Source organism: Mercenaria mercenaria, chromosome 18 (genome assembly GCF_021730395.1).
Source record: "Mercenaria mercenaria strain notata chromosome 18, MADL_Memer_1, whole genome shotgun sequence".
Classification (NCBI taxonomy): domain Eukaryota; kingdom Metazoa; phylum Mollusca; class Bivalvia; order Venerida; family Veneridae; genus Mercenaria; species Mercenaria mercenaria.
In genome coordinates, this window is record NC_069378.1 from 3,216,030 (window position 1) to 3,231,285 (window position 15,256).

At 36.5% G+C, this 15,256-nt stretch overlaps 1 long non-coding RNA gene across 1 annotated transcript; it reads left to right on the forward strand.

Annotated features, from left to right (window-relative positions):
- The first annotated feature begins 1,444 nt into the window (after window positions 1-1,444).
- Window positions 1,445-12,317, forward strand: LOC128550798 (uncharacterized). Its single transcript, XR_008368465.1, has 3 exons — window positions 1,445-6,928; window positions 7,341-7,440; window positions 7,817-12,317. It is a non-coding gene; the product is annotated as an uncharacterized LOC128550798 (long non-coding RNA).
- The last annotated feature ends 2,939 nt before the right edge of the window (window positions 12,318-15,256 follow it).

Consider the following 15,256-nt stretch of genomic DNA (forward strand, 5'->3'; position numbering starts at 1 on the left):
ACTCTCAGACTATGTATTTTATGGACACAATAGAAAAAAATATTCACGTAAATGCACGAACTGGTTCAGGCGGAGTTTGTATTTTTGTATAAAGGGATTTTTAGTATTGAGACAAAAGCTATGAGGGAACTTTAAGGTCAAGTTTTAAATCTAAATATAATGAGAAAATTTATACAATTTTTGGTTGCTGTTTGCCACCAATGGGATCTTCCAGGTATGTGGATGCACATGATTATTTTGACCGATGAGTATCAGAAATTAGGTAAATTCTGTATTCTTGGTGACTTCAATGCACGTCTGTCTGATATGTCTGTATATGTCTGTATACCCAGCAAACACACAACGTTAAGACAACGTTGTGTTTTAGTTGTATGTTAGTTGTGTTATTTTACAACGTTGTGACAACGTTGTAACAACGTTGAGAACTATTCAAAATAGTGATTAGAAATGTATAGGAGAAAGTCCAATGCAAGCAATGTGTGAATGTACTGAAAAGACCCTATAAAAAGACACACTGAGTTTTTATCTGAATCTTGTAAAATCTACAACGTTAGTACAACGTTGTGCAAACGTTGAGCTACAACGTTGTGTACGTAACAGTGCTGTAACGTTGTCACAACGTTGTAAAGTAACGTTGTCACAACGTTTTACTCAAGTTTGAATCACAACGTTGTTAAGGTAACGTTATATTAACGTTTTTACAATGTTGCCAATTTTCAGTGAAAGAGTAGTTATGAAAGTATATTCAAAACCGACAGTTGCCTAGAAAAGCCTGCCTACTTGCGGAGCTACCGAGGTCGCCTGCTCAGCAGCTGTCAACTGCCTCATACGTGAACTGGCTTTGCTACTCCCTTATATACTAATTTTTTTCGCTCGATTGTGAAGAATAAAGCTTGAGTCCAAATCCGGGAAAACCTTGGAATGGCGTTTAATGAGGACGTTAACTGCCATGACCCATTATTAGGGTTCAAACCCACGTCTCCGTGGTAAGCAGCCGACACCTTATCTCCAACACCAACACTCCCCTTCTGCCGCAAAACATTGCCAGTTATATAGGTAATTTGTACAGCATATGCTGTATGCAGGTCTAGAATTTTCTCTTTTTTTTATGGACATTCTGTAAATATATTTACAATCCATAAATCTGAAGATTTTTCAGTATAAATTTATAGACTGGTTGTATGAGATCTGTTAAAATTACAATTTAAATCATAACTGCAAGTTAAAATGAAATTTTTCACTCATTACATTAAGCATGTAGATTAAAAACATAGAAATTATTTCATACAGATGGATCACTTTATTTTTTCACATTTTCCAAAAATTCAAAGTTGTCAATATTGACAGAAAATCACACACAAAAAAAAACCCTTCTTATGCATTCTAAGTTTAACCCTGCAGTTTTGACCAATTTTTAGAAGGATAATATGCCCCCTGCCCCCCCCCCCCCCACCCTACCCCCGCCCGATCATACCTGGGACCTACGCTTAAGCAAATTATGTATTTATGAGGGTACATCAGAAATACTGATGACCTGAACTTCAAACTTCTGAAAAATAAGCTTGTTTCTTGAAATAAATTAGGTTAGATCTATTTTAGTGTCAATATTTTGTTGTTGTTGTTGTTGTTGTAGTATTTCATTATGTAAAGCTGATTTCGTAGCGATAGGTTCGAATCTATATTTTGCCATTATAATTTCGTTTATTTCAATTTAAGTTGTCGAATATACTGTAACATCATTGAACATAAATATTTTTTCGTAAATTTACTTCGAGTATCTCCTTCTTAAAAAGAAACGTTGATTCGGATGTAGGCCTACTGACACCTGAATATCTGCATGCGCGCCGAATGTTTACAAAGTCCGTTAGTATTTTTGGTGTCTCTCGGTGATACTGTTACACATTAGAACAACTGAATAAAATCTCCTTTCAATTAACTATCGATATATCTGGTGTTTTACGTAAGACTGAGGTAAGTACATATAAATTAATACTTATATATCTAGATTATTCTTGAATTCATTTTGGCGCAAAGTTATCCCAAGATTTGGGCCAAGTCAAGATTTTGTTGCAGATCAAATAGCCTACATATGCGTTCGTTAACAGCAACATGAAATTTATTCAGTAAAAACCCTAAAGTCTAGTTTCTGTAAAGAAAAAAAAACGAATGCAAATTGCTGCCATACCCCACCCACTTCTGTTAAACAAGAAACTTTCCATATAATATTCAGCACTGGTAAAGGTAAAGGTAAGTTTTATTTACCATCGCTTGGTGAAACAATTAACATAAGCTCTCTAGAGCTTTTCTGCGACCCTATATTAAGAACAGTTAAAACCAATTATACCTCACCCCCTGCAATTTGCTGGTACCCATTTACAGCTGGGTCGACTGAGGCAGTCGTGATAAAGTGCCTTGCCCAAGGACACACCGCAGTGGGAGTAGCCAGGATTCGAACCAGGGGCCTTCGCCTCCGTAGGAAAGCGTCTTAGCCCTCTCGACCAGTGCGTCCGCAACTATTTAATTTCTGTTTCGAAGTCTTTCAGTGCTTTCACGGGATCTACTTTTCAGATTATATTTACAGCACAACAGCGGATGTTAAGTGCTGTGTGGCGGCCATAAAAGTTGCCCCGACTTCATCTCAGTGTTGATGTATTTTCTGGTCCTTCGGGATCATTGATATCAACTCATTTAGATTTGAAGATTGATTACTGCTTAAGCCGGTGATAGGGGGAGTGGGCAGTGTTACATTATCCATAACTGCTCATGAACAGACTCAATCAAACTGAGTCTGCAATTTTCACTGTTTGTTAAAATTGTTTTGTTCTCGGTGCTTCCAAGGGATCTACTTTTCAGATTATATTTATATTTTTAACTATATAAGTATTAAATCAGAGCTTCAGATAAGCTGCGTACTTACGAAAATAAATTTTCAGAAAACCTGATTGAATTAATAAAATTAACACAAGGATGTATCTAGCCGTCTGGGTTACCGAATGCCTAGTCTGAGATTTAGCCGATCTGAGATCCCTTTACCAGACGGCTAGCAAATCCTCAAGGATTTTCTAACCATCCGGTAATAGATTTCCTAATGAATAAGTAATGATACCTGTTATTTACTGAAAAAAATACAGATGTCGATACTCGTCTGCAAACAAAACTTTGTGTGAATACATACTACAGATTTACTTTTAATCGTGCATGTAGATACGAAGACTTGCATGTCAGTACTGAGGTCATATTATAAACTCATTCTAGTGTGAAAGCTAAGTCAGGTTTCTTTGTAAATCTTCAGGACTTTTTACATGGAGAGGTGGCGATTAACTTAAATGGTATGATCCTCATGCCAAGTGGGACAGGAGAGGTCATACAAATGCATGTAAATAACGAAACTTGCATGTCAATTCTAGGTGCATCAAACATAGGAAACTAACTAAAGTCTGAAAGGCAGCCCGCCCGCTTAGCTCAGTAGGTAGAGCATTGGTCTACGGATCGCGGGGTCGTGAGTTCGATCCTCGGGCGGGGCGTATGTTCTCCGTGACTATTTGATAAACGACATTGTGTCTGAAATCATTAGTCCTCCACCACTGATTTATGTGGGGAAGTTGGCAGTTACTTGCGGAGAACAGGTTTGTACTGGTACAGAATCCAGGAACACTGGTTAGGTTAACTGCCCGCCGTTACATGACTGAAATACTGTTGAAAAACGGCGTTAAACCCAAAACAAACAAACAAACAAACAAACAAAAGTCTGAAAGCTATCTCATGTTCCTTTGTCAATCCTCAGACCTGTTTACATGGAGAGGTGGCAGATACCTGAAATGGTTCGATCCTCATGCCAAGTAGGACAGGAGAGGTGGTACATATGCATGTAGATACCAAGACTTGCATTTATAATGTAAATACCTAAGTACGTCATACATAGTAAAACCAATTCAAATCTGGAAGATATCTCATGTTTCTTTGTCAATCCTCAAGTCTGTTTACATGGAGAGGTGGCGAATACCTTAATTGGTCCGATCCTCATGCCAAGTAGGACAGGAGAGGTGGTACAAATGCATGTAGATACCAAGATTTGCATGTCACTACTTAGTATGTCATTGTAAACTAATTCAAGTCTGAAAGCTACAGTAAAACCAATTCAAATCTGGAAGATATCTCGTGTTTCTTTGTCAATCCTCAGGCCTGTTTACATGGAGAGGTGGCGAATACCTTAATTGGTCCGATCCTCATGCCAAGTAGGACAGGAGAGGTGGTACAAATGCATGTAGATAACAAGATTTGCATGTCACTACTTAGTATGTTATAGTAAACTAATTCAAGTCTGAAAGCTATAGTAGAACCAATTCAAATCTGGAAGATATCTCGTGTTTCTTTGTCAATCCTCAGGCCTGTTTACATGGAGAGGTGGCGAATACCTTAATTGGTCCGATCCTCATGCCAAGTAGGACAGGAGAGGTGGTACAAATGCATGTAGATACCAAGATTTGCATGTCACTACTTAGTATGTCATTGTAAACTAATTCAAGTCTGAAAGCTACAGTAAAACCAATTCAAATCTGGAGATATCTCGTGTTTCTTAGTCAATCCTCAGGCCTGTTTACATGGAGAGGTGGCGAATACCTTAATTGGTCCGATCCTCATGCCAAGTAGGACAGGAGAGGTGGTACAAATGCATGTAGATAACAAGATTTGCATGTCACTACTTAGTATGTTATAGTAAACTAATTCAAGTCTGAAAGCTATAGTAGAACCAATTCAAATCTGGAAGATATCTCGTGTTTCTTTGTCAATCCTCAGGCCTGTTTGCATGGAGAGGTGGCGAATACCTTAATTGGTCTGATCCTCATGCCAAGTAGGACAGGAGAGGTGGTACAAATGCATGTAGATACCAAGATTTGCATGTCACTATTTAGTATGTCATTGTAAACTAATTCCAAGTCTGAAAGCTACAGTAAAACCAATTCAAATCTGGAAGATATCTCGTGTTTCATTGTCAATCCTCAGGCCTGTTTACATGGAGAGGTGGCGAATACCTTAATTGGTCCGATCCTCATGCCAAGTAGGACAGGAGAGGTGGTACAAATGCATGTAGATACCAAGATTTGCATGTCAGTACTTAGTATGTCATTGTAAACTAATTCCAAGTCTGAAAGCTACTGTAAAACCAATTCAAATCTGGAAGATATCTCGTGTTTCTTTGTCAATCCTCAGGCCTGTTTACATGGAGAGTTGGCGAATACCTTAATTGGTCCGATCCTCATGCCAAGTAGGACAGGAGAGGTGGTACAAATGCATGTAGATACCAAGATTTGCATGTCACTACTTAGTATGTCATAGTAAACTAATTCAAGTCTGAAAGCTATATAGTAGAACCAATTCAAATCTGGAAGATATCTCGTGTTTCTTTGTCAATCCTCAGGCCTGTTTACATGGAGAGGTGGCGAATACCTTAATTGGTCCGATCCTCATGCCAAGTAGGACAGGAGAGGTGGTACAAATGCATGTAGATACCAAGATTAGTCACTACTTAGTATGTCATAGTAAACTAATTCAAGCCTGAAAGCCATTACATGTTTCTTTTGTCAATCCTCGGGCCTGTTTACATGGAGAGGTGGCGAATACAATGTACCTTAAATGGTATGATCCTTGTGCAAAGTAGAACTAAGAAGAGGTGGTACAAATGCATTAGATACCAAGACTTGCATGATGTAAGTACTCAAAGTACTTCATACAATATAGTAAAACTAATTAATTTATTTGGGTTTTACAGCACACCAACACAGTATAGGTTAAAAAAAACCAATTCAATTCAAATCTGAAAGCTATCTCATGTTTCTTTGTCAATCCTCAGGCCTGTTTACATGGAGAGGTGGCAAATACCTTAAATGGTTCGATCCTCATGCCAAGTAGGACAGGAGAGGTGGTACAAATGCATGTAGATACCAAGACTTGCAGGATGTAAATACCTAAGTTTGTCATACGTAGTAAAAACCAGTTCAAATCTCGTGTTTCTTTGTCAGTCCTCAGGCCTGTTTACATGGAGAGGTGGCGAATACCTTAAATGTTACGATCCTCGTGCCAAGTAGGATAGATTAGGAGAGGTGGTACAAATGCATGTAGATACCAAGACTTGCATGATGTAAATATTTAAGTATGTCATACATAGTAAAACCAGTTCAAATCTGAAAGCTATCTCATGTTTCTTTGTCAGTCTTCAGGCCTGTTCACACGGAGAGGTGGCGAATACCTTAATTGGTATGATCCTCATGTCAAGTGAGACATGAGAGATGGTATAAATGCATGTAGATACCAAGCTTTGCATGATGTAAATTCTTAAGTTAAATTCTTAAGGTACAGTTATGTCTCCTAAACTGCTCTCTAAATTTTCAAATAATTTTACATGCACATCACCATCATGAGCGCAAGGAACACGTGCATTTACATGTTACTTTGACCTTCACCTTGACTTGAGATACTTTTTAAAGTCAGTTTCTTCAGAAAATAAGCAATTTAGGTGCCATACGATATGGAGGTATTCATCACCTTCAGTGATAGCTCTAGTTATTTAAATTTTAAAGGTTTAATGACTGAAATTGAATCATTTGATACCATTAATGGCATAAAAAGTTTATTCAATGAGTACTGTCTTGTTCTTATAATGCGATCTACTTTTGTCAATACGATTGCTGTAGAACTGATTGGACCTACATATTTACAATAGTTTAACTGTTGTTCTGTTTCCTTTTTACAGTCCCAATATTATTGCACATTCGGTCGCAAAGATGTTGACACCACATGTCGTCTGATGATGACTTTTACGGGATCGAATAAGGTTTGGTCATTGTATTCCCTGAAAGGAATGAGAGGAGAAAAGGAACTGGAAGACCTGGCTATCTGCAGGCCAATGCTGGCTGCAGGTCAATATTGAGTAAGTTCTGTATACTGTTACAGTGTGGAGTAAATTTGTTTTTAACATGTCCAGAGAAAGAGGATAGGTAGCTTGGTAATTAAAAAAAACAACATGTTTAGAATATTGATAACATAAATCATCATCACTGACAGGTATTTTTTGGGGACAATTCAGAAAAGAAAAAGCTCAGCTGGGCCTCATGTTCTCAAACCATTTTTCAGTCTCATTTGTTGTTTTATCTAAAACATCATAATCAAGCGGGAATCCATTTAAATAGCTATTTTAGATAGTTTTAAATTTCATTTGTTGTTTCATTATATAATATAAGATTTAAATTAACGTGAGCATGGCGCCTAATGTGGATGCCTCTTTTGTGATAACGGCAATTTGATTACAACTTTTACACCACTGTAATGATTTTTTTTTTCAGATGCTCTTATGAAAACTCATAAGACAATAACTAAAAAAAGAAGCTGAGGATGCTGTTTTTAAAACATGCTCCATTCAAAAAAGGTGGATTGAAATTTAAGGTAGGCTTAGATTCTATTGCTTTTCTATTGTTCAGTGTTGATGCTTTTTGGATAAGTCAGAAAATTTACAACATTAATGTAACTTGAGCTCTTGATAATCTTCAGCTTTACTTCTTTGTTTTTGGTGTTGCACTAAAAAGGTCAGCATAATTTGATTCAGGTTTTACTGCAGGATTCAGGATGGTTGAACTGATATAAAATTAAAGAACCAAATCTTCATCCTTAAATTTTGCTTAAAACATAAATTTAAGTTTCAGAAACAATTTAAACAAATAATGTGTCTTTGCTCCAGAATCATTCTATCATTGACATTGTTTTACACAAGTACTTAATATTAATGAATTATATTAAAACAAAACATTCAATATTATTACAGAAAGGTGTGACGGGTGCGTCTGCTGCAGGCAGGGAGGATTTGACGGTCAGCCAGAGGATTTGGAGATATACTGTAATGTCTTTAATGTGGACTTGCGTGTGATTTAAGTTTTGACAAGGGTTTTAGTGTGTGTGAAAGTGTCAGTTTTCAAAATTGAGCTATGTCAATTTGCTCAAACTACATAACTCAAAGAACTTTGAAGCGGTCTTGTTGACGTCATGAGCTTTTGTTTAATACCAGTATTGGTGATAAAGGCCCATGATTATATACTGTAGAAAGTGAACAAGTTCACTGCTCAATACAGATAGTCATATAGCCTGATCTCTGAATGATATTTATGAACCAAAAGAAGGCATAAAATAAAAACATACAGTAGTGATTTGAATTATTGATATTGTTAAACTAGATCTGGGCCAGTATTCATAAAGGATCTTAGTAAAAAAAATTATCTAGAACTTAATATTCTTTGAACAGTCAAGTCAAAAACTTTTCACGCTCTAAATATTTCACAGCATGACTCCAAACTTGTATATTATACCAAAGAAAAATAGATTGGCAACTTGAAAGGCGTATAGAGCAAATCTCCCCAACATCACATGGCAACTGAATGAGGTCTCCTTTTAGTAAGCATATTTGATCACAATTGATCAAGTCAGCAAATGCTTTGAAATAAGAAAACTTGATTGTTTGTGTATAATGCTAATGGTACCTTTTTAATAATGTTACTAGTATTTTCTACACAGGAAAGCAATGAATTTTTGATTGGAAGTCTGAGAAATCAACAGTTGTTGAAAAATGGACTCGATTCGGTTTATTACGCGCCAGTGTAACATTAAATACTGACCACGTTGAAAATTGACCCCATAGATCCTTTTCAACGTTGAGAATTGACCCGTCAACATTTCAACATCAAATTTTGATCAAAGGGTCCTTTTTCAACGTTGAGAATTGACCCCGTCAACATTTCAGCATTAAATTTTGATCAAAAGATCCTTTTTCAACATTGAGAAATGGCCCCACCAACATTTCAACATTAAATTTTGATCAATGGGGTCAATATTTAATGTTACACCGGCTGTACCGCCAGTTTAATACTTCAGTAAGCATCTGTTGATTTGATCACGACTGATCAAATCGGCAAACACTTTGAAATAATATAACGCGCCAAGGTCAATGTCACCAAGGTGTTATAGTGACGTCTTTGGTTATTTTTAAGGTTAAAGTTTTTCAGCAACCTTTGTTTTTCTGTCATAGCTTTGTTATTATTGCTTATATCTTTCTGTAACTTTACATAAACATTGTCCAGCATACAAACAAAGTATGTACAGGGGGTCGGCCCATTATACCCAAGGTCAAGGTCACCAAGGTGTTATACTTAGGTTAAGGTCACAAACTTGTTATACTTGGAATTATTTTCATGTTAAATTTTTTGGAAAGCTTCGTTTATAGACATACCTTTGGTACTTTAAAAGATAGTGACCACTTTATCATCATCATCTGCATGTGTGGTAGCAATCCCAATAACTCTAATATGTGTTCTTGACAGAATTATGCCCCTTGATGTATCTTCCTTCTAAAGTAGAGGTCTCCTATTGAGACATATATTCATTTTACTGTCAAATCACCGAATAGTGGAGCGCGCTGTCTTACGGACAGCTCTTGTTGTTGAGACCCTTAGAGAATTTCAAATTTGTTGTCGCATATCTTCACTCTGATGTGTTGCACACAAGTCGCATCCATATAACCATGGTCAAGGTCACACTTTGGTCAAAGGTCAAAAGAGAGTTTATTCTAACACATTCTTTGTTTATTCTTTTACTATTTTTTATCAGAAAATCAAATTATTGATCGTCTGCGTTACTTAAATTTTGTTTTTCTCAAAAACTGTCAAAGGTAACCATTTGAAACTTGAAAAACTTGTTCACTTTTACACATTTTTATACGCCCAAAGGGACGTATTATGTTATGACGCCGGTGTCCGTCTGTCCGTCCGTTAGCAATTTCGTGTCCGCTCTGTAACTCTTGGACCCCTTGAAGGATTTCAAAGAAATTTGACACAAATGTTCACCACATGGAGACGACGTGCAGAGCGCTTGTTTTGGATGACTAGGTTCAAGGTCAAGGTCACACTTAGGGGTTTAAGGTCATATAAGTGTGTTTAGTGTCCGCTCTGTAACTCTTGAACTGCTTAGAGGATTCCAAAGAAACTTGGCACAAATGTTCACCACACTGAGGTGACATGCAGAGGGCATGTTTTAGATGACTCGCTTCAAGGTCAAGGTCACACTTGGGGGTCAAATGTCATATATGACTTTGCTTTGTGTATATTGCTCTGCATTGCAGTGCTCTTGTTTTTATTTGGCAGATCCCTTTTTTGTTCTCTTACAATAATTTTTTTGTATTACTTCCCTTTTTTGTTACTATAAATAGCTTATTTTGAAACTTTTTTATTATTTGCCATAGGGAAAAACCGAGACCACTTTTCTGTGGTACAACATGGATGGTACCTCCAATTTTTAGGTGTATTTTGACATAACTTTACCTGGTAAGAATTTTTTTGTGGACTTGGAATTTTTTTCTGGATTTTCTTCTTTTTTTTTGTTCCTGTCCTTTGGGCTTCAACAGTCAAGTTCTTTAAATTTTGCGCCCATCCTCTGATGTAACCCTTCGGGTGTATATTGCCCCGCTTGGCGGCGCTCTTATATTCATTGCAATGCAGGTAACCCTGTGATTTGTTTTTACAGAGTAAATACCTCTTACTGTCCGTCAGTCTCCAATTTCTCAATACAGTGTAACAAGGTATTTTTCTTCTTTACAGTGGTGACCTCATTCTGTTGACTAGGTGACTTTCAATGATTTTTTTGTTGAGCTATTGCCCTTTTTCGACCTTGAATTTTCAGTTGTTTTTTTTTTTTTCAATCCAATTACCCAATATCTTATCATAGGTATTGACATGATACTAGACATAATTTATTGTGATGACCCAATTTGTTAGACAAGAGGAGGTAACTCTATCAAGGATCATTTTCTAAGAATTATTGCCCTTTTTATATGCCCGTTTGAAAAATTGGACGTATTATGGGAACGCCCCTCTTCTTCATGCATGGAGGGATTTCGATGAAACTTGGCACAATTGCTCGCCATCATGAGAGGGAGTGTCAGGCGCAAAAACCAGGTCCCTAGGTCTAAGGTCAAGGTCACAATTAGAGGTCAAAGGATACAAGAATGAAAACTGTTCGGAGCATTTCTTCTTCATGCATGGAGGGGTTTTGATATTACTTGGCACAAATGTTAACCACCGGAAGACGGAGTGTCATGCGCAAGAACCAGGTCCCTAGGTCTAAGGTCAAGGTCACAGAGGCTAAAGTTCAGATACAAGAATAACTGTCCAAAGCATTTCTTCTTCATGCATAGAGGGATTTTGATGTAACTTGGCACAATTGTACACCATCATGAGACGGAGTGTTATGCGCAGGTCCCTTCTTTAGAATTACTTCCCTTTGTTGTTACTATAAATAGCTTATATTGCAACTTTTTCGTTACTAGTCGTAGGGAAAAATCGAGATCACTTTTCTGTAATGCAACATGCATGATACATCCAATTCTGAGATGTATTTTGACCTGTCTCTACCTGGTAAGATTTTTGTGTGGACTTGCAACTTTTTTTGGGGGGGGGGGGGTTTAAAGATTAACTTCCCTTAGTTGTTACTATAAATAACTTACATTGTAACTTTTTTATAATTGACCATAATTATGGAAAAACCAAGACCACTTTTATGTGGTATACAACATAGATGTTTTTTTCAATCAGTAACTTGAGAACCACTTTACCCAGAATGTTAAAACTTAATAGGATGATTGCACATGCAGAGTTTATGACCCCTATTTATTTTGGGGGTCACTGGACCTGAACAGAACATGATAAACAATTTCCATTACATAACTTTTAAAAGAACCACTAGGCCCAGAATTTTGAAACTTAGTCGGATGATTGGACATGCCAAGTAGATGATCCCTTTTGCAGCCAACTATCATTGTCTTTTTGACTTTTGCTCCTTTCCCCTATTGACTTCTTGCCTATACGACTATGCATTTGGGGAGACATGCATTTTTATTCAAAATCATCTTCTAGTTCACCTTTGCTGAACTTGCCGCTCATGAAGTCCGTATTTACCTTGTTCCTGTGGGCATTGTATTAGATTTTGTTATCGTTAAACTACATAAGCTTTTTTGTATTTAATTAAATTGAATTATCGTTATCGTTAAACTACATAATCTTTTTATAATTTTGGACTTGAATTATCGTTATTGTTAAACTACATAAGTTTTTTGTATTTGATGGATTTAAATAATTGTTACGTATGCTTTAAACTGTATTGTATTATCAAGGGGTGCAGTATTCCCATATACTGCTTAAGGGATTACTTTCGTTGTTTCTGAACTTAACGAATATTTTAGTAAATTTTATAATTAGATCTTGAATTAAAATATGTAATTGAAATTTTGTTTTGCTTATTTATTTAAACATGAGCTGTCAAAAGTAGGTTGTATTTTGGTGGTTTCACAACGTTAACCAACAACGTTGTCACAACGTTGATACGACTCCACATTTTTACGTTGTCACAACGTTGTATCTGACCGCAACACAACGTTATGCCACAACGTTGTCGCAACGTTGACACGACTCCACACTTTTACGTTGTCACAACGTTGTTTCTAACGTTGTCACAACGTACAGCACAACGTTGTAACAACATTGTCACAACGTTATTGTGCTTCCTGGGTATATTGAAGGTGTAGACAATTTGCCTTCAAGAAATGTTGTAGACTTTTCCAAAAATACACAAGGAGATATTTTCTGTGAGTTTTTAATTACATTGTAATAGCAGTTGTTGTGTATTGAATGTATTACTAATGGTTTTATGTGTATTTCAACAAAAGGAATGTCTTTTGCCGACTATATTGTTATACCATATGAAGATTTGTCCTTGTATTCAAATTTGAGGTGACGAGAGTATCAGATATTTCACAGGCGGGAACAGAAAGTAGAACCATGCCAGACCACTCGTTGTTATCTTGCTTGTTTAATCATAATATGTTCTTTGAGAAACAAAGTATGTCAGATAAATCTGCACTTAAAACGTCAATTACGAAATATGACACAAATTCCTTGTCTGTAGATTTTTGTCAGGACACTTGTTTTATTGAAACTTTAAATAGTAAGATTTCTTTGTTTGAGTCAGACTCTTCACACCAAATTATTGTCGATGATTTTTATGACTCATTTAGCATGAACATTACTAAAGATGAGTAAGAAGGTACCCAAAATGTGGGAAATATTGTATTTGGAGAGAGTAAGAAAAGGTATAGGGCTTTGAAGCCTTGGCGGAATGATAATTTGCAAGAATTGTGGGATAGTATGTGCGAGGCTGAAAAAAATGTGGGTCAAAGCAAGAGGTATTGATAAGTCCAATTTGAAGAAGGTATATATTAATAGACGTAAACTCTTTGACAAGAAAGTGAAAATGTATAAACGCAAGTATTGGTATAAATTACAAATGGACCTTTTGTCAGATGCCGAAAACAATAAACCTGATTTTTGAAAGAACATCGGTAGATTGGGTGTAAGAGATAACCGGCAAAGTTCTGTACCATTTGAAGTTGTAGCAGGAAGGTCTAATATATTGATGTTCCAGGTTGTAGACAGTGATTCTTGAATTTGCGCTTCTAATCCTGTTTTAGTTTTAAACAAGTGGAAAACAGATTTTTGTAACTTACTGAATACTGACAGGTCTGTTCAAGGTACTGCAGATAATGAAAGCAAAGATGATAGTACTGATCGTGTCACCTAGTAGTCATTTTGGCATTTATGTAATCAACTCAGATAATTGTAGATACTAAGTCAAGCTCCAAATTTATACTTGTCCTTATTGCTTTAAAGAAATGTTAGATGTTTCAGTGTACCATATCATAAAACAAACATATTATTTATGTATAGAGTGTAGTTTTAAGTGGTAATTAACTAATTTTAAACTTTTTAAAAGTGTAGTATATTGTGCATATATCTCATATAACCCTGTTTAGAGTGGCAGCACTCATTGTATTGTTTAAATGTATTGTTTAAATGTACATCTGTGCTGATGAGAATAAATAAATACTTTGTTTGCATGCTGAACAATGTTAATGTGAAGTTACAGTAAGATATAAGCAATAGTAACAAAGACAAACAAAAATTGCCGAAAATCTTTAACGAAGAAAGCTCACGCCGTCGCTGGGGCGAGTAGAATCCGAATAGCCGAACTAAAAAAAGGTTCTGCCTTGTTTTGAAATGACATCAAAATTGAAGCTGAAAATTATTATTGCCACTTGTGTGAGTCCCCAGTCTTGGAGGGTCATTCACTGAAAATTTACTGATTGAATAGCGAACTGTGCAGACCGAGTCTGGTCGCAAAAGCAGAATAGCTTGCCGCCTTGTGGATAAAGTCTTAAACTTAAGCTTTAGTATCAACTTCGAATTTTCGATTTAATTATATTTTATTACTCTTCGATATGAAGATATTACAATAACAATTGCAACAAATATAATCAAAGGGCAAAAGGGTCGGACAAGAAGTTCTGACAACATTAGAGACTGTCCTTCCCTTTAGCTGTAGATACAAAGAAAAAAAACGAACACAAAAATAACATATAATATCGAGCAATAATAAACTGTAGATGACGGCTATTCAAGCATTTATAAAGAAAAATACAACTTGAAGGATGTCTGACAGACAGCTATATCCCCCACCGCTGTTATGGATAGTGAAAGTGTTGATGGTAATGGGTGGAACCATTGACGTTGTCAAGTATATTTTATAGTCCATGTATGACGAAATCAATATAAATATCGCAGGAATAAGTTTAATATAAAAAGAATCATGAGTAGACAATTCATCAATGAAACTGGCATGGGCGAATTTTGAGTTCTGCACATCGTCTTGACAAGGGGAATATTACATCCAAGTCATATCAAAATCCTTCAAGGGGTTTAGGAGATACAGAGCGGACACAAAATAGAAGGCTCAAACCTTTGACCTTGAGTTGTGACCTTGAACTTGAGCCAATACGGCTGCCTCATGAGTTCTGCACATTGACTTGATCAGGTGATCATTTGACCTAAGCTTCATGAAAATCCTTCAAGGGGTTTAGGAGATAGAGGGGACACAAAATTGTAGAGCCAAATATTTGACCTCCAGTTGTGACCTTGACATTGAGTCGACATGGCTGATTCACGAGTTCTGCACATCGTCTTGATGATCATTTGACTAAAGTTTCATGAAAATCCTTCAAGGGGTTTAGGAGATACAGAGCAGACACAAAATGGAAGGCTCAAACCATTTTTATCTTGACCTCGAGTCAACATGGTTGACTCACGAGTTCTGCACATCATCTTGATGAGGT